The sequence below is a fragment of the Vombatus ursinus genome, unplaced genomic scaffold (assembly GCF_900497805.2).
Source record: "Vombatus ursinus unplaced genomic scaffold, bare-nosed wombat genome assembly UNPS02014909.1, whole genome shotgun sequence".
Classification (NCBI taxonomy): Eukaryota; Metazoa; Chordata; class Mammalia; order Diprotodontia; family Vombatidae; genus Vombatus; species Vombatus ursinus.
In genome coordinates this window covers 17,560,466-17,586,588 of record NW_020954687.1, presented here as the reverse complement: position 1 = coordinate 17,586,588, position 26,123 = coordinate 17,560,466, and positions in this window count along the sequence as shown.

Here is a 26,123-nt window from a genome sequence, read left to right as displayed (position 1 = left end):
TAGAGATAACAAGATATTCTTTATGCTCCAGATCAAAGACCATATTATACTGATTAAATCCTGCAAAGCCTTCTAAATGAGATTCATAATCATTCAAAAGAGTACAGACCTATAGGAAAAACCAAGAAAATAATAAAAGTCTATTATACAAACAATGATGTGTATTTATGTGGACAACCCATAAATTGTGCACACAAACTCAAATTGGGCAATGTATTAGCATCAGAATTTAATAGGAAGAGGAGAACAAGGTGGATTTTATTTTGGAAATTGTTTTTAATGACCTCAAATAATACAAAAGTCCATTTTTAAATGCCAGTATCCTTCCAGTTGTGCTATGTGCTTGCAAATGTCCAAATACTATTCTATGTGAAGATTTAAAGTTTTAGGTCACCCAAAAGTCAAGGGAGAAATACTCATTGGGTATAAGTTCACTGCAGTATATTACCAACAAGGACTTGTGCAGGAATATGAGATAAATTATATTGTCAAGGCAATGTATGACTACAAAAGGAGATTGAGTAAATAAGTAATTGTAATAAGACTTAGAGATTGCTGAAGGACAGTTTATGTGGTCCATTGGTGCCTGTTCAAAATCAAGTTAGTTAAAGTCCCCATCATATTCAATCTCTCCTTATGGAGGATTTATAACTGTCTTCTACTCCCTGGATTTTCTAGTTATCTTGAACTCATTTAATCATAAATTATCATTTAGAACTTGTTGCAATGTTCTGATGTTTGATCCATAAGGACAATAGCAAAATAAACAAACAAAAAGAGTATCTGGAGGATTTCATCACATGTAAGAAATTCCTCTTCTGTTTGGACTCTCTGCTAGAAATTTTCTATTACAGAGGCAATATCTTTGGAAACTATACAATTCCCTAATCAAATCCTCACTTGATATCAATAATCAGTTAATGAATAAAAATATTTCTATTGTTAACATCTGTTTAAATAATATTGAATCATTTTGACATTTATGAGAGACACCTCTAACAAAGAAAGCCTTTAAGGTGACATTTAGCAATACCAAATAAAATATTTTAAAATCATAACAAACATTAAGTATAGTGGAATCTTGCATTTTCTACACATTTCTTTTAATAACTTGTTTAAATATGTCATACTGGAATTGTCTGAATTGCATTCTATGTATTATTATTTTTTTTCCTTAGAGTTTAATATTGATTTCAATTTTTGCTCTAAAAAGTCAGTGGCATGACTATAAAAAGATTACTGATTCAAAAATACTTCTCACATTGATAACCAGCTTCTTGCATTGATAAAGAACTGTTTCCTGTTTTTTAGAATGTAATTAATTTAATTTTTTTTGCTATTCATCCTTTCTAACAACTCACACCTTGTTGAAATTCTTAACTTTTCAAAACATGCAGGCATGTAGAGTCTACGAGACTTTGTTTTATCTTGTTTCTTATACTTGAACTGTTTCCCAACATGCTTTTCATGATTGCCCTTTATATCCACTTTTGCTTTGAGATTTCTTCATAGTAAATCATTAAACATTGATGATGATGATGACTCACATTTATATATCACTTTGTGTCTTACATAATTCTGCACCCCTTTTTTTCTAAATGTGGTATTATGTCTCATATAACCCTTGTAGTCATCCTTCCATAAGATTTCCTTGATTAACTAGAAAGTCCATTTGATTCATTGTCCTCCAAAGCAACATGCTTGAGTAAGTAATATTAAATGAGAGATGCAATGTTACTATTTTTGCTATAATTTAAGGCAGTTTTATTTAATTACTAGAAAGAGAACATAGTCTAATTCCCTCTCTCCATTGCCTTAAAAAAAGTCATTTCCTTTAACCTTTTATCGTCACACAAATTACATTAATCTGTCATTTTTCTATATTCTTTTCTAGACACAATGCTCCAAGTTTTCTATATTTTATTGTGGTAATGGTAAGACAACTACCATTTATTAATGCCCTGCTATATGGAACAACTGGACAAATAGCAACTGGAGTTGACTATATTCCAGGAACTGTACACAGTGCTAGGGATAGTAAGGGGCAGAAATAGACACTGCTCTCAAGAAGTTGACTATTGGAAAGAGAAGAAATGGAGGTGACTGTACGAACAAAATATTCACAGGATAAATTGGGGGTAGTCTCAGAAGAAAGACACTAAGATTAAGGGAATGGAAAAAGCTTTAGGTAGTGGGTAGGCCTTAAGCTGATCCTTGAAGGAAGTCAGAGAAGTCAGAAAGCAGTGATGAGGCGGGAGAACATTCCAGGAATGGGGGAAGATTCAGTGAAAATGTTCAGAGTTCAGAGAGCAGCATATCAATCATTCCGTCAATAAGCAATTATTAAGGACCTACTATGTTTCAGGTATTATATTACTCTCTAGAGATGCAAAGCATGGCAAAAGACAGTCTTTGCCCTTTAGGAACTCACAATATAATGGAAGATAAAATCTTGTGTGCTGGGAACAGCAAGAGGACATTTTCACTAGAACCCTGAATAAATGTGAGCAAGTAAATATGAGAAGTCTGAAAAGGCAAGAAAGGATCAAGTTATGAAATGCTTTAAAAGGCAAGCAGAGGATTTTACATTTGATCCTGGAATAATAGGGAGCAACTGGATTTTATTGAGTAAGGGGGAAGGGGGTGACAGGGTCAGTATAATGACAGTACTAAACACTGGAGTCATGAGTTGAATATATGCCAGAACATTCTACACTCTTAATATGATAGATTTTTGGCTCTATAGATTAAAAAATAATGGGGTTAGTGACAAGTTCATCTCCCTCCTTGCTCAGGACTGAAAGCAGAAATAAGATCTCCTGTCTGACCAGCTTCTCTGATCTCAAGTCAAGTTCATGTCCAGTATTCTGTCAAAATTCTGTCAAATTCACTCTTAGACTTATTCTACAAGCCAAAGTAGACCTTCATTGGTTTCAGTTCCAATAGGAATACTGAATCAATTAGACAGGTAAAGAAGGATTGTTTGGGGGGCAATTATGTAGCACAGTGGATAGAGCACCAGCCCTGAAGTCAGGAGGACTTGAGTTCAAATCTAGCCTCAGACCAAACACTTGACACTTACTAGCTGTGTGACCCTGGGCAAGTCACTTAACCCTAATTACCAAAAAAATTTTTAAAAAATTTAAAAAAGAGAAAGATTGTTTGGCTAGAGAAAAGACCTGGTTGGATTTGAATAACATAAACTTGTAGTGAACCAATCATAATAATTTTGTGATTTTTTTCCCCAGTAACAACCACTCAATGAAACAGAAAGTGATTGTAGCCTATAAAAGTCATATGGTTTGCCCAAATTCACAACTAGTAAGTGTGAGATGTAGGATTCAAATAAAACTCTTCTGCCCCCCCCATCCCTGATAAGATATAAACTTTAATGTGTGTATGGTTATGGCACCATATTCTTTCCTATCAATAAATTAATAGGATTTCAAAGTTAGAATTTAAAAATTCTTTGCCTGGTACCTGAGCAGGAATCTAATTTATAGATTAGATTTATAGATCTCTCCAAAGTTTGATTAAACAGGTTTCACTTAAAGACCACCATTGATGGGGAACTTAAACCTCTAAAATCACTATGTTCTAATTTGGAACAGCTCTAATGTTTACAAAAATTTTTCTTATATAAATACAAAATTGTCTCTTTTCCATTTTACATTCTTTTCTTTGATATACCTATTGGAGACAAGGAAAGTAGGGTTATTTCCTCCTCCGTGTGAAATGCCTTCAATCACTTGAAAATAGTAATCTTATCTTCTCAGTCTGTTCTTCTACAGGTGACATCCCGAGTTTGCTAACTATCTTCGGCTTGTCACTGTTTCAAATCTCCATGGACTTTCCCTATTGTTTTACTCATTGTCCTAATGATGTAAGTACTTCTGGGCCACATATATTTTATCTCCTTTTATTAGAATGTTAGCTCATGGATGTCAGGGACTATTTTATTTACATATTTATATTCATATTATTGTTTTTGTGCAGTCATTTAGTCATGTCTGACTTTTTGTGACCCCAAGGACCATAGCATGGTAGGTGCTTCTGTCTTGCAATATCTCCCAAATTCTGTCCAAGCTCACGTTCATTGCTTCCATAATACTATATATACATCTCATCCTTTGCTGTCTCCCTTTTCTTTTGCCTTCAATCTTTGCCAGCATCAGAGTGTTTTCCAATGAGCCTTGTCTTCTTGTCATGTGGCCAAAGACACAGAGAGGCTTCTAAATTCTTCTTCACTTTCTGCCGTTAGAGTAGTATCATCTGCATATCTGAGATCATTGATATTTCTCTTGACAACCTTAATTCCAGCTTTTGATTCATCCAGCCTAGCATTTCACATGATGTACTCTGCATATAAGTTAAATAAAGTGATAATATGCAGCCTTGTTGCACTCCTTTTCCAATCTTAAAACAATGTTTTTTCAAAGTTCAGTTCTAACTGTTGCTTCCTAGCCAGCATATAGGTTCCTCAGGAGACAAGTAAGGTGATATGGTATTCCCATCTGTTTGAGGACTTGCCACATTTTCTTGTGATCCACATAGTCAAAAGTTTAGTGTAGTGAATGAAGCAGAAGTATTTTTTCTGGAATTCCCTTGCTTTCTCCATAATCCAGCAAATATGAGGAATTTGCTCTCTAATTCCTCTCTCTTTGAAAACCAGTCTGCTTTTCTGCTTATTCTCATTTTACATATTCCTGAAGCCTAGCTTACAGGATCTTTTACACCATTTTTTAGGATTTTAAATATTTAAACTGAAATTCTGTAACCTCCATTAACAATGCTTCCTAAGGTCCATGACTTCATTTTCCAGGATGGATCACCCTAGGTCAGTATTTTTCTTGTATAGTTCTTCTGTATATTCTTGCCACCACTTAATCTCTTCTACTTTTGTTAAGTCCCTACCATATTTGTCTTTTATCATGCCCATTTTTCCATGAAATGTTCCCTTGATATCTCTAATTTTTTTTGAAGAGATCAACTGTCTTTCTCATTCTATTGTTTTCTTATTTTTTTTGCTTTGCTCACTTAAGAAAACCTTATCTTTCCTTGTTACTTTCTGGAATTCAGTATTCAATTGGGTGTATCCTTCCATTTCTCCTTTTCTTTCATTTTCCTTCTTTCCTCAGCTATTATTACTTATATTCTTAGTACTAAAGTTCTTGACACATAGTAAACATTTAATTAATAGTTTTTTATTTATTCTTACACTCATTCATCCTAATCACTCTTTACTGAATACATTTATTTGCTATTTTCCTTTTCAAAAATGTTATTCAAAATAGAATATCAAAATGTAATAGTTTAAATGTATTTTAGCAAAGGTAGAATAAAACAGTACTTTCATCTTATGTTTTCTGGAAGCTATCTTCAATTGGTGCCTCCTAATTTCTCTTTATTCTTTTTTTCTGCCATGACATATTGTTTTATGTTTAAATTTAAGTCAATTAAATGTATATCTTCAATATTATTGGAATATAAACTCTATGAGATACAATATGTTATAGAGGAAAGAACAGTATATTAGAGGCAGAATATCTAGATTCAAATTATGTGTCTGAGACACATTATCTGTGACTATGGGCAAATCACTGTGCTCTTTCTGGTCCTGAGGCTAGCTGGCTTGTGATGTTCCCTTTAGCTTTAATTCTACGAACTAACCAACATTTTTTTTTTTACCATATTGTCTATAGGCTACATGTTACCTGAAATCCTGAGTAGATATCTGTAAATAACCAATATAACAGATTGGAAATATATTAGAAATAAGCTCAGGTTTACTAGATATAGTATCCTACTGAGTAGGAGTAAAGCAGAGATTTGGGGCTGTGAAGAGAATAGAACAGATATTAATAGATTACTGACAAAAAAAAGATGTTGCACACACTTGTATTATCCTTAATCTATTTTTAAAAGTACATACTTGCCCACAAATAATCATAAAATTCTGGAGCCATCTGATAATTTAAAATGAGTGGGAATTGTATAACTATCATTTTCTATATGGTTTTTCATTTTCATAAGTCATAGCACTTGAATGAAAACATGTGGTTTAAAAATATAACACAAGAGAAGGTACCTCCAAAATGGAGTTATTATCATTGAATGCATTTGGCTAAGCTGAAAATTGGTACATCAACACATAAGATGAACTTCTTGGCAAAATATTGCTCTTTGAATTGAAAGAAGAATTTTCTTCCTTTTTGATTTTTGATACTTCTGTATAAAACATTAAAATTGTTAAAAATTGACCCTATATTTGAATATAAATTGAGTTTAATGACCCAAAAGATTGTACCTAGACCATCATTGTCTCATATGGTAATGACTACTATTTGCAAGGAATATTGACTATTTTTCAACCTTTTACTGACATATTATTGAACCATTGAGAGGGACAGTTGTCTTGGACCAACCAAACACACAGGGATACTCTCTCTGTCATATATATGAATATGTGTGTATACATACATGTATATGTATGTGCATGTAGATTGATTTTGTGATTGAGATTGAAGGCACACTCAAGAAAAGGACATAGTATGTGCTCAAAATATAACTAGTATTTTTTTTTTTTGGTGAGGCAATTGGGGTTAAATGACTTGCCCAGAGTCATACAGATAGTAAGCGTTACATGTCTGATGCCAGATTTGAACTCAGGTCCTCCTGACTACAGGGCTAGTGCTCTTTACACTGCATCACCTAGCTGCCCCTATAATTGGTATTCTATAAAGTTCAGTAGAATCCAATAGAAAAGGATTGGACACAGGTGAAGACTATAGGAGACATGATATGAGATGAAGTATAGTATATGAAGTAGGAGAGTTCTGGAGCAAATGGTGAGATGTAGTTTTGAGGACCAGGAAAGGGTTTTTGCCTAGGCAGCTACCTATGAATAACAAAGATAAAGGAAGAAAGAAATTGAAAGATAGCCTGGAGGCAAAGTTTAGTCTTTGGAACACTGAAAACAGAGCAGTAAGAATTGTTTTCTTTTGTCATGACTAGTGCAGTATATTTAGAACTCTTTAAACTTCTATCTCTTATATTCTTCCCAAAGGAGGTAAACTTGGAATATTGGATAGAGAATCTGCCTCCGAGCCAACAAACTCTGGATTCAAGTCCTACCTCTGGTGTATACTAGTGATATGACCCCGTACATGTCTTTCAGTTTCCTAGTGCTCTAGGTAACTCTCTAAGACAATTTTTTATTTTGCAAGGAAAGTACTGACCTACATTAGGAAATGAGGTTTCCTAAACCAGGAATAATATACCTAATCAAAACACAGGTCCATTCCATTGCACAAGGCATAATTTTGCTGATTTTTTTATTTATGATATCACTCCTAAAAAGGAATGATATGGAATAAATGTTATTTTCAAATGTAGAACATTACCAGTTTCAAAGTGTAAAAATGTTTTTTAGGATATTGCTTACAGGACTTTTTTTAGGAATACATATTACCCATTACTGAAAAATAAGAATATAAAATGCATGCAAAGAAAGTAGATTTCCCATCCTGGGCATCCAGTTTCTCTCCTCCTATAAAAGTAGATTCTCTTCTATGCATTCTTCTACTTTTAAAATGACTTTAATTCAGTTCTTTTGGCAAGTTTGGAGAATGACTCTTGTCATCCTCTTTTAGCTACTATGTATTGCTATTGTAGGATCTGGCTAGGCTCTCCTTACTCCCTCATTCTTCCCTCCATACTAGTCCCTTTCCCTGACCCTCCTTTTAATCTAACTCTCTCATTTCATTGGTGTTGGGAGTAATCTATGTGATATGCTTTCAGATACATGTAATGAAACTCTCACATACGCACAAGCACATACACACCCACACCCACAAGTACACAAAACCCAGTTTATTTATATAAGGGACAGATAATGATGTCCATATTCCATTTTAAGGTTATTTCTATTTTTGAGAGATTTTTTTCAGTAGAAAAATTTCTATTTTTGGAGAGATTTTTTAATAGAAAAAAAAAAACCCAAACAAAATTAAACAACAAAAAAAGAAAGGAAACCAACAAAACCCCAACATTATCAACAGTTCTCTGTATGTGTTGACTCTCTTATTAAAATGTAAAGTCCTTGATACCTGGAGATATATTTATGTTTCATTCTTGTATTCATATCCTAAGCAATTAACACAGTGATTGATGCACAATAAGCACTTAATGGAAGCTCTTCATTCATTCATTCATCCATTGAATTGGAGGAATTTATAGGGAGATTGGTTTAGGTTAAACACAAGCAAAATTTTCTTAAAGATTGGACTGTCCAGAAATGGCATGGACAAGCATAGGACAGGTGGAAAGACCACCTCTTCCTCTGTGACTGTAGCAAAGAAGAAAAATAGAACATGAAATTGAAAGGATTTGGGGTATATTATTAATACACTGCTTGGTATTAGGGGAAAATACGGAACTCAGATGACATAGTTTTTGCACTTACATAGTTTACAATTTACTAATGGAGAAGATATCAACACAACTAACTATAATACCCAATAATACAAGAAAATTACACTACAGAATTAAAAATAAAAATAAAAAATCAAGATATTCTGTGATGTTATGGTGATAGGAAAAAGAGACAAACTACTGCACAACTTGGTCCAGGGCTGATTCTCCTCAGGCAGTGTTCATGCAATCAAGACAAGAAAGGATAAGAAGAATGATGAGGGACACAATATTGGGAAAAAAAAATAAAGCTTTTTAGGAGAATGAATATACCTTTTCTTTTATTAATCTCTTTATTCCTTCTCCTGGATTTATTTAATTATCTCACTTTTCCCTAGATTTTCTCTAGATCTCTCATTAGTCTATGAGATAAAGAAAACTCCAAACCACAAAGAGATTAAATGTTCTCTACATTTAACTCTTGACTGAAATGGACAGAATTTTAACCTTGACTTTAAATCTATTTCTGCTGGTAGTACCCCTAATCATTCAAAATTTCACAATTCTTTCAGAGTATTAAACTATCAGAATTTGAAATGAAATAATTAAAGAATCAGTGCTTTCTCAATGGAAAATAAGTGAGCTCAGCCCAAAACATTTGTAAAAAATCTTGACATTGTAAATGATCTATTAAAAGTTTGCTCATCTAAACAAAATTCACTTGTTTAATGAGCATATGTGTATAATAAAAATCATTTTTCAAATAAAGAAGTGCCTTTTAGAACTTGCTCATAGACTTCCAAGGGCAAAGCCAAGATAGTTGAGAAAAGAAAGCACCTAGCTGATCTCTCCTAACTTTCCTCTCATGTAACTTTAAAACAATGTCTCAAATTAAATTTTGGAGTGGCAGAGCTGACAAAGTCAGAATGAGATATTCTTCCAGACCAAGACAATATAGAAGGTTGGAAAAAGAGATCTGTGACAAAGGGGATGAGTCTGGCCCATACCCCACATGAATGACACAACAGTGGTGGAACTAGATGGAGGTGAAAAAATGGAAGAAGCTTGAAAAGCTCCCAAGCCAGAGACAGTAAAATTTTGCAAAGTAAAATTTTATTTTGTATCAGTATTATTCTCACAATCATCTAAAATATTATCTACAAAGCCTGGACCTACATATAATATAAATACCACTATAGATAATGTACTTAAATAAATGACTAGTGTGGAACTTGCATAGTTTGTAACTTCAAAAGATCACAGAATTCTAGACAGAGTAATTTAACTTAGTCTGCTCTTCTGTCATTATAGAGCATCATTTCTCATCAGATTTAAAAAAAAGGAATGGATCATTTTAATTTTGAAAAATATTTTATTATTATATGCTTTCAGTTCATCAAGGTTTTGACAGAATTGATAAATTTGCATGAATGTTAGAATCCTAAGGCCCTTCCTTGACAACAAGGGACATCTAATTTCAGTGTGTAGGCCATTACAGGCATAGAAATGTTAAATATAGAGGAAAGCTTAGGTTTGGAAGAGGAATTTTTTTTTCCTTATGTTTTGTTTTCTAAAGCCCTCTAGCAAATACTCCTTGTTCTATGACTGTCTCATTTTGAATATCAGATAGCATAATTTTAGAGAGTAAAAATGCAATTCAGAATTCTACATCTTTGATCTAATTTAGTGGAAAAAATGAGAAAGGAACTGCTAGTAGGACAAAGAGTCTTTTTCTGGTAAAAAATAATAAATTTGAACAAACCAATGTTCATGTGGCTGCTTCTCAGTTTGTTTCTTGTTGAGAGAAATACTTTTAGATATTCTTATACAATTTTGATTTCCATTGTAACTTGAACATACATTTTGCTTACTCTTAAAGCATTAAAGATATATCAAAAACCTTCTTCAGCTATTAATATACTTTAGAACTAAGCTGAATGAGAAGAAATTTAAATTCTTCCATATTTCAAATAGTAATACTTACCATTAAAAAAAAGATGTCTTCAGTGAAGTAATGCTTGATTGGTTTCTATGATTTCTCTCCTAATGCCAGAAAACTGTGTTTAGAAAAAGGGCTATGGTCAATCTTAATACACACATATACACCTAGTCTCAATGGATGAGTGTGATCATACAATCCAAAACTGAATCAATAGAGTTAGATGGTCTATATAAAACAGGCCTAAATTTCATAAATCCCCAAGATGTGAGGCCTCCTAGTTGAGTTCCTCTGGGTATTAGACTATTTTTTCTTTAATTATTCTTCCTTCTTTTCTCATTCATATTTCTTTAAATCTCACTTTCACTCAGGATAAATAGAAAGATTATAGTTCACCTTGTAGGTCATAAGTCAACAACATCAATGTTTCTCTGTATGATACCACAGTTCATTGATGACCTGAAACTTAAGTGCAAGAAATTTAATTTCCAGTCTAGATCTTTCTTTTTTTAGTATGACTTAGAGAATCAGTAAGGGAAATATTTTTTCTCATTTATTCATGTTGTTTAATATTACACCAATAGTGTGACAAACTGCCCAATAAAACTAATGTGATTTTAGCTTCATGAATAGAAGTTTTATGTCCAGTATAAAATAATCTTAGTCATACTACAAATTCTTCCAGTCCTACCAAGTTGGATAGATTGTATGGAAATCCATTCAATTGTACAAACATTTTTAAATAATATCCTACATTCAATACACTATGCTTAGCTCCTGAGGGTACAAAAACAAAAAGCACTTACCTCAAGGAGATTCAATTCCACTAGGAGAACAACAAGTACACAAGGAAGCAAATCTTAAGAAATTTCAAGAATAAAGACTAATAATTGATTATTTGGAAGAAAGATCATGAAACACCTCATCTAAAAGGCTATACCAGAGCTGAGTATTAGAGGAAGTTGGAATTTTCAGGTCCTAGGCATATGCAGGTGAGGACAACAAGGGTAATAAGATGTCATTTCTTATGGGTATCATTTGAAAACTTTAGTTATTGTGATGCAGAAAAGAAACCTTAGGAAGATTTTGATAAAGACTGTTGTATAATGGTTGACTCATTATTATATATCCATGGTTAATTTTCTAAACGACAATAACAACAACAATAAAAATAACAAGTATTATTAGCACTTTAAAGCCTATAATGTAATTTGTGTTCTGTATATCATTTGATCCTTACAACTACTCTGTAAAATAAACTGCTATTCTAATTCCCATTTTACATATGAGGAAATTAAATCTGGGAAAAGTTAAGTCACTTTCCCAGGGTTATATAGCTAGTAAGTATCTGAGGAAAGATTTGAACTCTATTCACTGTGACACCTAATTGGCTATTATGAGACAACCTGAGCTTCTTGAAGTGGAATGGAAATATGGTGGTTGGGAAGGGACAAATTGTAAGAAGGTTAAAGGGATGAACTTATATTCAAAGAAACTTCCTAGTTTTATAGGAGATTAAACATTTGACCAGTTTTGGGTTGATCATACTCTGATTATTGAAGGGTTATCACATGAAAGAAGAAACAGACTCATTTTTCTTAGTTCTGGTTGGAAGAGGTAGGAATAATGGAGACAGATTTCAGTTTGTTATAAGGAAGAACTTACTAATATTTATCCAAAATTTGAATGATTTGGAAACGATTATATTCCTCATCATTAGAATTCTTCAGAAAAAGGCCAGATGGTCACTTTCTTGGGATATTAAAGAATAAATTCATGCATTCTATGAAGGTTGTACTAGGTGAGCTTTACAGACTCCTTCAATTCTGAGTTTCAAGGATTGTACTAGAGAACATTTCAATATGAACTGAATACATGATAGTGGATAGCATGCTACCATCCATTGTTAAATATTTTTTTTATTAACTTTGGTCAGTATTGGGCTAAAGGTGTTAAATTAAAAATAAGTCATGCTCTATAGGAACAAAATGACACGCAGAGACCAAAAGACAGAAAGGGACTGAAGTGGTTACTTTAGATGAAATAATAACCACATTAGAGACTGACTGACTACTCAAAGTGATTTATAAATCTGAATGTCAATTTATTAATTGACAGTGTGAAATACTGTTCAATTGATCAGTTCATTTTTTTTTCCTAGAAACAGAAGCCAATTTTGGAAACCAAATTAGTAGTAGAAACTTTCATCATGGGCAAAAAGTAAGCAAAGGAAAGTTAGTAATCTTAAATGATATTATCTTTAAATTTAAGATTTTGAGTTCTATGAGGATAGGGTCTATATTTTGTGTTCTCATCCTCTACACACACACACTCACACACACACACACACACATTGAATTATATTTAACAGGGACATATATGACAAATTGATGTCATCCTCCTTCACAAATACACACACACACACACACACACACACAAAACCAACCAAAAAATAAATAGTGGCTCCTTTTGACTTTAGAATAAATATTTTAAAAATGATATCCTTACCTGTACATGAAAATCCTCCACAACATAGCTCCCACAAACATTTTAGGAATTATTTCATTTTGCTTCCCTTCCTACAATCTTTGTTTCAGAAAAACCATCCTACTAGTCATTCATTGTTTAAGGCATTCCATATCGCATGACTTCCCTTATTACCTCTGTTTCTTAAGATTCTTAGGTTCATCCAAATCTTAGTTCTGACACCATCCCTTTATAAAAGCTTTTTGGATCTCTTTAGTTGTTAATATTGTGATGTGGAAAGAACTTTGACTGGAGTCATAGAATTCGGGCTCACACCTCGTCTCTGAAAGTAACTACCTATCTGATCTCAGACAAGTCACTGAACATTTATAGTTCACTGCTTTCTTATCTTCAAATAGTATTTAAATTTCCATTAGATTATGAGCTCTATGAGTGCAGTGACTGCCCTTTGCTTCTTTTTGTATGCCCAGTACTTAATCACTCAAATTTTACAGATGAAGAAGTTAAAACTGAGACATATCAAATGAGTTGTCCAGGATCACATAGTTGGGAAATGTCTGAGGCAGACCTTGCACTCAGGTTGTTCTAACTCTAATTCCCATGTTCCTTTCACTATTACTCCCATCTGTTTCTAAGTGAAGAGATTGTATTAGATGGCCTCTGAAATCCTTTCCAGCTCTGTATAAAAAAAACATATGATCTTCTGTTTGAAACTGCTTTATATGCACTTTATAATTATTTACTTGTATAAATCTAGTATTTTACATTAGAATGTAAGCTGTTTGACAGAGACTTAATATGTGTTCGTTGGTTTGAATGGATTATGAAAAAAAGAATTATTGAATCTGTCAAAAGGATTAAAATATTTAAGTTGGTTAGCAAGGCTATCTTCTCTATTAGAATGTGCTGGAGTCATTGACAAACACTGATTCTTCAGCTCTCCTTTCTCTAGACTCTATGCAGACCAAATAATATGGCATTATCTTGGAACTGTTATAACACAGTTGAGTCCCAACTTATTTGTCATTTAGAAGCAATATTACTTCAGGTCATAATACCATTGAGAAGATCACAGACAATTTTACTTTACTTATGTTTTAAATTTATGTCTCTCTGAAGTTTTTAGAGAAATCCTGGCCTCATTAGAATGCAAAGTATATATAATATCTTAGGGCGGGTTACTTTTGTATATGTTGAATCTCATTTACATTAGGTTGATTCTGAGATTCTGTTTCGCAAAGTGGTAGTTTGTTTTTCAATTTGTCAAATTCTTGGGGTGTACCCTATAGTACTTGTAGCTTTTGATGCATTTATTATAGCAGAGTTATTGAATATAAATAACTGAATGAAGTGGCTTTAACATTATGCAGCATGAAAACACTATTGGGTATATACATGTTCTTAATTTTCTTTTGTCTTTTTATTCTCAAAATCTCAATGCAACAAAAAGATCTTCCGTGTGTGTGTGTGTGTGTTTGTGTGTGTTGACTGGAAGAAAGGATGGAACTGTCTTTCCCCACCCTGTCTATTAAATTCCTTTTGCAAGTTTATTTCCAATTTGAAGAGTAAATTGCCCTTAATATATTATTTTCCCCTTTAAAGTAGCTAAAGGAAAATCAATGAAAAGTGTATTTTCATGTTCAAGGCAATAAAAATTGAAAATTAGTCATTTTGGAAAATCTCAGGAATTAAACATTTTGTCATTTAATATATTTGGAATTTGATCTGAACTTCAAAGTATATTTTGGTTTCATTGGTCTATTTCAGTGTTTCAAAGGCTAATTTAAAAAATTCTAGGATTGAATAAAATCACGTATTGCTATCTGCAAATAGGGGAACATCAGGAAAACCAGATTAATAAAGACCCTCTTCAGTAATAGCTATAGCCACTCAGAAGACAAAAGTGATATCATCCAGGAAATGTGGGGCCAGTTATAAATTATCTGACCCCATAATGAGAGTGTGAAACAAGAGATAGATAGCCTGAACACTGCCCTCATCAACACAATATTTTACAAGACTTAAAGTAAGACTTCTAGTATGTTGGTAGATACTTTATGAGTACTTAAGGAGGTAATAGAAAATAATTGCACAGGATGAAAAGCTGTGAATGATGACTTATAATCCATGTCTGTGGTAGATGAATACATCTGTAATATCTTGGATTACCCAAATAATGATAATGGTACAGTAGGTAAGGTTTAAAAATATATATATAAATGCAGTAAAGGGGATATGTATAAAATATATTAGTCAAAACTAATAATAATTAGGAGCCATCTGTTTTAAACTCAGTAGTGATCCTTGTTTGGTCACACAAATAATTTGGAATTTCCTTTCTAATCACTTACCATTTAGTGAGATATTAAATGAAACGCTACTGATGGGGGCAGAAGAAGAAATACGTGTTCAATTAGTAAACTAATTTCATTCGCATAAGCATGAGAACCAAATTATCTACACTTAGGAAATTTAAAATTGTAGATATTTTGAGTTCATTTCTATGGCTGATGAAATTAGTATATTAAAGTGACTTATATTTTGTTAAATACTGTCATAAGCTACAAATCTTTGGTTGTTGTTATGGGCTTGAATCCAAAAGCGTTTCATTAGGCCACTAGTAATTGAATATCATAAAATGTCTATGAAATTGTTAATTCTACATACCTTGCTATGTACCATCAGTGTAAATTTAATATTGCCTTTCCCATCAAGCACCATCATATGATTTCAAAAGTACCATCATTTTTTACTACCTATCAATTACAATTCATCTAAAAAACACCTGATTTTAAGGATCCAGGAAAAGCCCTCTGATTCAAGATATGTCTGTCTTTCACTTATCCATGAGAAAATATTTTATGAATAAACAGCCTGTGAGGATAAATGAGTTATCAATCATAACAAAAATAAACAGAGAAGCAGATCTTAAGAAACAAGTACCAGGACACCCAGTCACAGTCAACATTCTTTTTTTTTTTAATACATTCAAGAAATGGTAATTCAGTATTTACATTGCAGTGCCCTGTGCTAGTTGCTGAGAAAAGATAAACTGCTAATTGTCCTCTGCTGGATCTTCTTTCAGGTCACTTAGAATACTGAGTGTCCCCTAAAGGATCTTCCCAGGTCTCCTCTATCTTCCCTTTTCCATCTCTACTATGTTGTTTGGTAATCTTAACAACTCCCACGGATTCTTTTATGACCATTATGTAGATGATTCTCAGTTCTATTTGTGTAGGCCAAGCTCCCTCCTGACTTCATATCTCATCAACAACTTCCTATTAGACATTTGGAACTGGATATCTCATAAGTATCTCAAACTCAATACGTCCGAAACAGAACTTATTATATTTCTACCTAAATCTTCCACACTTCCAAATTTCCCTTTTCTCATCAAGAACACTGTTATTCTCCTACACACAGGCTTCCAAACTTGAATTCACCCTCAAGCCTTCGCTAACCGTGATACAACATATCCAGTCTGTTGCCAACTCTTCTCATTTCTACTTTCACAATACATCTTTTCTCTACTCACAGAGCCACTATCCTGGTGAAGACACTCATCATCTCATGTCTAGACTATTGAAATTTTCTTCTGTTTGGCTTCTCTGCCTCAAGTCTCTCTTCACTCCAGTCCATCCTCCACTCTCCTGTCACTGATTTTTTTAAAGTACATGTCTGTCCATAACACTCCCCTACTTAACTTCAATAGATCTACATTACCCTCATGGTCAAATACAAAATCCTCTGTTTTGACTTGAAAGTCCTTATCTGAATTTCACCACCAGGTGGCTAAATGAATACTATTTTCCCCAACTGCATTCTGTTCTTTTTTGTCTTCCTGAATTAGAATATAAGCTCCTTGAGGACAGGGACTGTCATTTTTTTGCTTGTATTTGTATTCCCACTAGCTAGCATCATGCCTGGCACCTAGTAAGCACTTAATAAACACATGTTGTCTGCCTATCTATACCAAATGAAACTTTAAGGGTCATCTACTCCAACCTCACCATTTTACAAATGAGGAAAACTGAGGCTCAGACAAATAAGTGTATTTTCTAAGAATATAGAGGTTTTGTCAGTAACAGAATATATCAGGTACCTATTAAGTCTAAAGTACTGTGGCAGGTGCCAGGAATACAAAGACAGAAATGAGATATCTTTAACTTTGAAGTAGCATATATTTTAGTATATACCATATGTACAATTGTGTAAATTTAAAAAATAAAGTATGTACGAAATAATTTTAGGTGCTGCATAATCTAGGGAAAGTTATTTTTAGGAAGTAACACCTGAGCTGAACGTCTTCTCTCTCCAGCAAATCCTCAGATATCTTATGTATATTAATTATGTACAATTAATGTGAATTGCATTATAATATATCATATTTCATTAACACAAACTTTCATTTTCAAAATTTCTGTATTATTTTAATAGTGGCATCTTCTCATTGCTATTCTTTTCTCCTTTCATAGCATCATATAATCCTCAAGATAGAAGGAACTCTGAAAGTCACTTAGTTCAATAGATGCCTAGAGGCAAATTTCCTGCACAAAATAGTCAAGTGATCATTCAGATTTTGCTTGAAGACTCCCAGTGAAGGAGGACCAACCACCTCACAGAAGTAGTTCATTCCTGTTGTGATTATCTTTAGTTACTAGGACTTCTTTCCCCTTATATCAATTCTAAATTTCATTGTTTTCAATTTTCACTCATTGATTTGAGTTCTGTCATCTTGGCCTAAGAAAGAATGATTATGAGCTGTCCAGATATACCTTCTCCTGCACTCTAAGTTAGTGGAAATGTAGATATGGCTATCAGAAAAAAAGGTTGAACATGTAGTTATTAGTTCTGGGAGACTTTTGCATAGAAATAATAGGTAAAAGTGTGGGAGTGAAAGAAATGTGTTAAGTAGAGGGATCTAGAAATAAGAAGATGACCAAAATAAGACACTTAAGAAAACACATATTAAAGATGTTGATAGAAGAAGTAATGAATGACATAGAGAATATGCAGTTAGAGAGGTAGGAGAGGAACAAGAAAAACTTGCCTCATGACTCAGTTCACTCTCTGGATTTCTCTTTTTTACTATGTTCTCATCCTGGAGAATCTTCCCACTGAGTCCACACTCTCCTAATTGGTGATTTCCTCTCCATTATATCAGGACGAGCCCCAGACATGTTCACCTCCCTCTCAGACTTCTCCCATGTGTCAAATGATTCTTCCCACCTTCTGCTTTTCTCCTTTATTTTTATATTTGTAAGTTCTTGGAAGATAGGTACCATCTTCTGCCCTTTTATTTGTGCAGTGTCCTAGTATCCTAGTGTCTTAGCATAGTCAGACACATAGTAAATACTTAATAAACACTGTACCTATTTACTTGTCTATCTATCTATCTATCTATCTATCTATCTATCTATCTATCTATCTATCTTCATATTTTCTTTGAAACCATAGATACGGCTTCATACTGAAGCAAGACTGGTTGTCAGCAATAGCTTAATCCACAAGAAATTAATCAGGGACAGAGTAAAGAAGTCAGTTGGGAAGGGAATAAGGAAAGAATGAGTAGTGAGAAAAAAGGAAGATTTCAGTGTAGGTAAGTTTTTCTTGTAATTTAGCAATTATGGGGGAAGAGATAAAATACTTCATTTGAAAAGGTAGTAGGGTCAATGAAAGGTGTATCCCTGCCCCAGGAAAGAACAAGTGTAAGGTGGATAAGGAAAAGCAGGTGAACACTGGAGTAAGTTCCTTATGCCCTATGAGAGAATGTCAATCAGTCAATAAACATTTGTTAAACACTTACTTTGTGGCAGACAATATTTGCAGATTTTGTGTGCCACGCACTAGAGATAAAGCAAAAGGCAAAAGTAGATCCTGCCCCAAAGGAATTATCAATCTAATGAGAAACAACATACAAAATCTATGTACAACTATGAGATCAAACACGTAGGTAACAGGTTGAACCTAATGAATACTAATGATACTTTTGCTAGTGCTGTCGAGCAGTTTTGGGGAAATGAGCAGATCTTAAGTATGTCACAAGAGATATGTCTAGGTTGAATGTGAAATTTCTATTCAGAATTCCTTTAAAGGATGTTTGTCTGGGGGTGGTATAAAAATGTAATAAATGTAATGAGTTGTTTGAGTGTTTTATGTTTATCATTTCTCTCAGTGAGAGGGGGAAGGTGTTATCATTTTATGTAAGTATTGGGAATATAGTTGATGTATTAGAAGACAGCAAAATATTTAGAAAAATCACTTTGAGGAATGAATTAGGGTGTTAATAAAGTTGGAGTAGCAGAAATGTTGAGCACCGGTGAAGATGTTTTAGGCATTATAAATATGTTGTGGGTCAAATCAGCTCTTTTACATATTATTCTCTAGCTGTACTCTGTCAACTCTAGAAGAAAACTGGGGAGATCACCATGGTGAGACATATGCATTGATGAGAATCCATTAGAAAATATTGGTGGAAAATAAAGTTGAGTCAGACACTCAAAGATTGTAGTTAACAGAATATCAGTCTGGCAAAATGTGAGATCAGAGCTGGAGACAAGTGAATCAAAAGATGGAAAGGAAGGCAAGAATAATATGGATAGATTTAGAGCCTGAACGTTTACAAGATGTGAAATATGTGAAGGAAGTTGTTGTTGGTTGTTAGAATTTCAAAGTCCAAGGTCTTTGAGGAAGTTAATGGTGATGTTTAAATTATTATCATAACAGAATTTGTTGAGAGTGGGGGGTAAAAAAGAGATTTTGAGATATGATAATATTGCAATATTATTTGCTCATGTTGTTAGAGCTTACAACAAATATTGAAATTCTCTCAGCATGATGGCAATGGGTAAGCTGCAGGGGAAGTTAATGGTCAATATCTGAAGTTAATTGAGGAAGTTAGTAAGAAACCTAAAGCTTGGTAAATGAGACCAATAAAAATGGAGAGAAGGTAATATAAGCAGATTTTGTGGCCCTCAAAAGAAGAAAGATCAGTAAGGGATAATGATAAAGTATGGTCTAAGAATCAATGAAGGCTGAAGATTTTTGCTCACCCTTCTTTCTAGCCCTATGAGCTGGGGAGTATGAGAGGGAAAAATATGACCTCCAATGGAAAATGTTATAAAAATGTTATATCAGCAGGGGAAAGCTAGGCTTTGATTATGTGAGGAAGAGAATAGGATGTTGTTTGAAAATGCTGAACATATAAAAGAGTACATTGACAATAGAGCTCAGAATTCTCAAGGGGCAAACTAGGTTGCATCAGGACTGAGGACTGAGGTTTATGAAGAGGTAGAATCTTCATGCCAGTTATAACTAAGGTAATGAAACTGCTCAACCAGTATTGAGGAATGAGTACAATGGTAGGCAGACCAGGGTATGATACATGGTCAGACCATCAATGGCTCTACTTCTGGTCAGATTTTCAGTTAACTTGTGAATTGCTGCTAGTCTTGTCCATTGTCCATTTTTCTGCCTTGAATTACATCTTCTCCTTGGAAATAGCTGTATGACACAGTAAATAGAGCACTGGATCTGGAGTCAGGAATCTTTCCCTCTCTACCTCCCTCCCTCCCTTCCTTCCTTCCTTCCTTCTCCCATTCCTTTATTCCTTCTTTACATCTATTCTTCAGTATAGCTTTCCTGATTATTGATTGTTCCACCTCAAACTCATCCAGTTGATGCCTTAGATATATTTCTTGGTTTCATACTGTGCCTGTCTGCTTTTCAGATTTACTTTCTGATACACTCTGTTGGCCTCATTATAGCCACATATTGCTCCTTCCTTAATTCAGATGAAATCTTCCACACATTAACTCATGAATGGCTCCTGAGTGACGTGTCTCCTACCCTCAACTGGCACTTATAAAATATTTATGTCTCTGGCACTTCTATGTAACCACTCTTAACCCTGTCAGCCACCAGACTCTGGCTTCTGGTTACGGCATTTCACACATTAGTGTGAACTAGTTTATCATACCACAACCAAAAGACAAATAATATAAGAATACAATTCTTGATTGGAGAGAGGAGGATAATAATGTATTTGGTGTCTGGGTTAGGAATGGAATATTTTAAGAAGGGTCTAGTGTAGAATACTTTCAAAAATGAGGAAGAGATAAAAATAAATTTTAATAAACTTCATTTTTTGACAAATTTACTTGAGGGCATCCCTTCCTAGGTTATTTCAATTTTATGGATACCCTTCCTTAATACTTTAATTTTTATAGACATATTTAAAATAATCTTAAATATGTGGATACAAGTAGCTTCCCAAAAAAAATCTTACCGGGATATGAGAAACCAATTTGAAATAATACAAGTGATGAAAGTAATTATGAATTCAATAAGTCTTTTAATGCCTGAGGTTTGACAGCTTGTGTGTTACTAAATCTGAATTATATAGCAACAGATGTTGGAAATATTTATGATGACAAAAATCCAAACACTGAGTATATGTTTATGTATAAAGGTTGATATTGTAGATATGGCTTCATTCCCTTAAAAATGTTATGGTCGATTAAAAATGGAATAAAAAGGTGAGTTGATAATTAAAAATAATATTTTAAACAATTTCTAATTACATAATTTTCCCAATCCATTCTAAGTGATTTGTACATATTAAGCACAATTAAAAGGGTAACATTGAAAGCAGAGGAATCTTTAATAACCTAGGTAGGTGTACCAAAGTGGGGGAAAGTGTTTATTCATAAGAGTATTGTTCTTGTTTCTATTTAATCAATGACATTTTCATTGTCATGAATTATATGAATTGTGATTTCTGGTCATGAATGATTGAATATATATGTGTTTCACTAAGACAATGCTAGATTTTGGAGTGAAGATGTCCTCATTTTAAGTACTTCTCTAAAAATAGTCACATGACCATGGGGAAGTCACTTCAAATTGTCAATTTCTTCATATTTAAAATAAGGATAATCATAGTTGTAGTACTTACTTCATAAGGTTGTTTGAGGACAAAATGATAATGATATTTATTCATTTATCTATATTTTTAGTTAGGTAGGTTTTTTGTTTTTCATTTGTAGCTATTGTTATTTTAAACTAGGTCTCCATCTCAGTCAGGCTAGAAGTGCAGTGATTATTCCTGACCCAGTCCTATCGCTGATTGGCACAGATGTTTTTCAACCTGCTTCATTTCCATCCTGGACCATTTCATCCTTTATTGATAGAATGATGACTCCTATATCCCTGAGGTTTACCATATTGATTTCAGATTTAGTATAGACACTGGATTAGCTTTAGCCATACAAAAGCTTAGAACTCCTGAGCTCGGGCAATCCACCAGTCTCAAAATCCAAGAGCAGAGATTATAGGCCACCAGCATTACAGCATATGTATCTACATTAATTTTAATTGTAGTACTCTTTGTGACAATGCATTTTAATAGTTCATCAAAAAATTGGTTGGGAGAATTTTATCAGACTATAGTTAGAATGTTCAGTTGCCAGCCAGGCTGCTAACCTGCTGACAAAGCTAGATCTTGATGGGTGAATCCATGGTATCAATGCTACTTCTCAGAGTACAGACAGAAAGCCCAAGGATATAGTTCAGATAAAGTTGAAATATTAATAGGAATGTGATTCACAGATGGTGATGTGCTCTTATCTCTCCACATACACATTTAACATTTTCCTGTAAAGTAGTATTAGACTGGAATGATGGCCTCAGGGCTCTGAGCTATAATGATTCTTAGAGAATGTACCCTAGTACATCACAAATCCTCTTAGGCTATTACAAAATGGAATATTTAATTCTGATAATAGATAGTATAGTTCATTGTGAAGTGCTTTAGACTGGGAATATGTGTGCATGGTTTTAATTCCTCTAATTTGGTTAAGAAAATTCCTCTTGTGTCAGCATTATTTCCTTAAATTATAAATTGAGAGTAAAAGTTCATAGGATCATACATTTAGAGCTGCAAGGTACCTAAAATATTGTGTAATTTAGCCTCTCATGATATGGATGAGGAAACTTAGATCTGGAGAGATTAAGTGACTTACCCAAGGTCCCAATAGAGATTTTGACTGAAATCCCTATCCTCTGAATACAAATCCAGTGTTCTTTTCAATGTACCATGTTGTATCATCCAAAATTACTTAATTTGCTTTGTTTAGTTCAATTCAATCTAATTAAAAATATTAAGCCTTGTACCGGCCGCGCTGACCTTGTGCCGGCCGTGCCGTACACTCTCCAGTAAGGAGCAGGCTGCCAGAGTCATACTACTTACCAGTCTTCGGAGCCTACCCGGATACACACACACAGAGACAAACCCATCAGGAGGCTGCCAACACCCGAGCTTTATTCAGAGGCCATCACAGCAAGGCCAAGCAGGAAGGCCATAGCAACAGAGCAGGAGCAAAGAGAGCGCACTCCCGACCACGACCGTTCCTCAGTACCTACTTAGCCCCTCCTCCTCAGCCCGCCTACTAGTCAATGATTGTAGGGTCAGATACCAGAAGGGGCTGTCTGAGTTTAGCGCACCAAGGGAGAGGGAGTGATGCAGGAGGCCAGGACCAGATACAGGAAGGAGGCGTCTGGGATTAGTGCATAGACAAAGAGTACGTGACCTAGGAAGTCAGGCCCAGATACCGGGAGGAGGCGTCTGGGGTCAGTGCTACACAAAGGGACCCAGGAAGTCAGGAAGGTCACAGGAAGGAGGCGTCTGGGGTTGACGTTGCATTTAGGGAGGGGACTAAGCAAAGGGAACTAGTCCTCTGCCGTCCCACTCCCACGTGGCACAGCCCCTTGCCTCAGGAGCACATGCTCCAGCTACTTCCTTGCACCCAGCTTATCTCACATAGCACTGCCCACTGCCTCAGGGCTTCTCCGAATCCAGCCCATCCCAGTTCACCACAACTCCGGCTACCACAGCCCCTGCCTCGACTTCCAAATACCCAGATTCTACCCCAATCTTGCCACAACATTCACCTGGCAGTAGCCAACATCAGACAGTCCCTCACAAAGTCCCTACTGTGTTCCAGGCACTGTATTAAGTTCTGCATATTGAAAAAGAGGCAAAAGAGAGTCCCTGCTTTGATTATGTCCTCTATGCTATTCTATCACTCATCCTCTCAGAAGGGGGGAAATATTTCTTCCATGTCCAAAAGACCTCCAGTATCTGAGTCATCACTCAGAAAGTGAGCCTACAGGTCTTTAAAAAGAAGTTGAACCATGATATTATTATCATCCATTGTCACTATGCTAATGGTAGCAATGTGGCATAATGGAAAAAGTAATGGGCTTGGAGTCAAAAGAGACTCTAATTTGTTCCTTGCCTCTGAAATTTCTTAGTGTGTGACTACATGAAAGTCTTAATCTCTACATTCTTTAGTTTCCTATTTATCAAAAGGATGAATTAAGTTATAAAAGCATCTTTGAAACTTTTTTTTGTTTTTAACTTAAGAGGGAAGATGGAACTTCAGAACTGTATGTAATGCAATTCTTTAATTTAAGAGATAAGAAAATTGAGGCCCAAGTAAATTAAGTGACTTGCTCAAGTTCATATAGACAATAAATGATAGAAGAGAAATAGTCAGGAAAGAAGGAAGCCTATCTATTATAGAAATATCTATTATGTTTCCTATTAAACCAATAATTTTTTTAAAAGAAAAACATTGAACTTTTTTTAAGGACACATTAACATAATATTTAAATAAAGCATAATTCAGGTTTGCTTTGTTCAAAGCTGATTAAGATAAAATCTAAATGTGAAACATGAGAAATAGTGATGAAAACTATAGGAGAGGAAGAGAAATGTGACTATGGGTACAGTGGAGTCAGCCTGGTGTGCAATGGAACAGTGGGATTAGAATAAATAGACCAGCCTCAATTCCAATCTTTGTCATTAACTAATTGGTGTAGTGCTGAAAAAGTCACTTAAGGACTCAGTTTGCTTATTTTCAAAATGAGGGTGTTGAACTAGGTCACTTCTATAATCTTTTTCAAGGCTATGATCATACAAATAGATAAAAGTTTGTTGAAGATATTTATACATTATATTCTGTTATTAGAAAAATTCTGTTCAAAAAGAAAGATCAGTGCAAGGACATTTTATTAGACATTGTTATTCTCTAAGGGTGAAATTATGTAGACAGCCAATGATGGAAAATAAGTGTAAAAATAAATGACAAATGTGTGTGTATGTGTGTCTGTGTGTCTGTGTGTCTGTGCCTGTGTGTGTGTGGTGTAGTGTGTTAAGAAATGGATTTTAAAGGTGTGCTTCATGGTGACTCTTTTCAACATTGGTTTAACCTGAAGAATCATTATTTTTATTATGTGATAAAATCAATGCTACATAAGGTGAAAGAAAAATAGAACTTCAGCTCTTAAGTTTTTAATTATAACTCTTGCATATTTACTGCAAAGTTTTGATTTAGGAAAAAAAATGATGACTTTTTTGAACTTCAGTCTGTCCAGTGTAGATATTGCTTCTCTTTGTTTTATTTAGTGTTGGGTCCTAAGTACAGAGCAAGTAGGATTTGAAATTGAAAAATTCTTATCTAGATAGTTGCTTTCAGGTTGCAGCTTTGAAGAATTTCAAAGGTGGAAAAGTCTTCAGTGGTTATCAAGTCCAACAATGAATATCATACTCAACAAGTAGCCATCCTGCCTTTGCTTGAAGACACTAGTAAGGGGGACACTTATTTGACCTTTGAAAAGGTCAAACATTTATCAACTATTTCAAGAGGTGATCACTCAAGTCCACAATGAAACAGGATCAGTCTCATCTAAACACAAAGGAAAGTGTATTAGTAAATAAAAAAACCCTAGAACTTACAAACTCTCAATATAAAATCACATATAATCCACCAAAAAGGTGAAAAGACTTCCAGAAGCACCTGGCGGTTGGAGAGATTTTTATTGATATCTCAGCAGGGTATTTGAGGCTTCTTGAAGTTCTTAGTGCAATGAGAAAACCAGTGGAGTAGGGGAGGGGGTAGAAGAATTGGTAACTACTAAGATTGCTGTGAATCAAAATTGTGTCATAAAGAAAATCATGCAATGACTAGTGTACTGAAGATGTAAAAAAGTCATTTTGTTGATAAAACAAGCTTTTTTTCATTCAAATAAGTAACAGCACTGTTGCCAAATGTTCGGGTGGGTCTGTAATATCTGGGAATATTATTTAGACTATGAAACATCTACCTCCCTATAAAAAAGTTGGGTTTTCTTTTTTTATTTCTCATGATCATGGAATTCTCCTCCCTAGAGACAAACTGATAAATTATGACAAATATATGGGCGTATGGATAAATTGAATGGT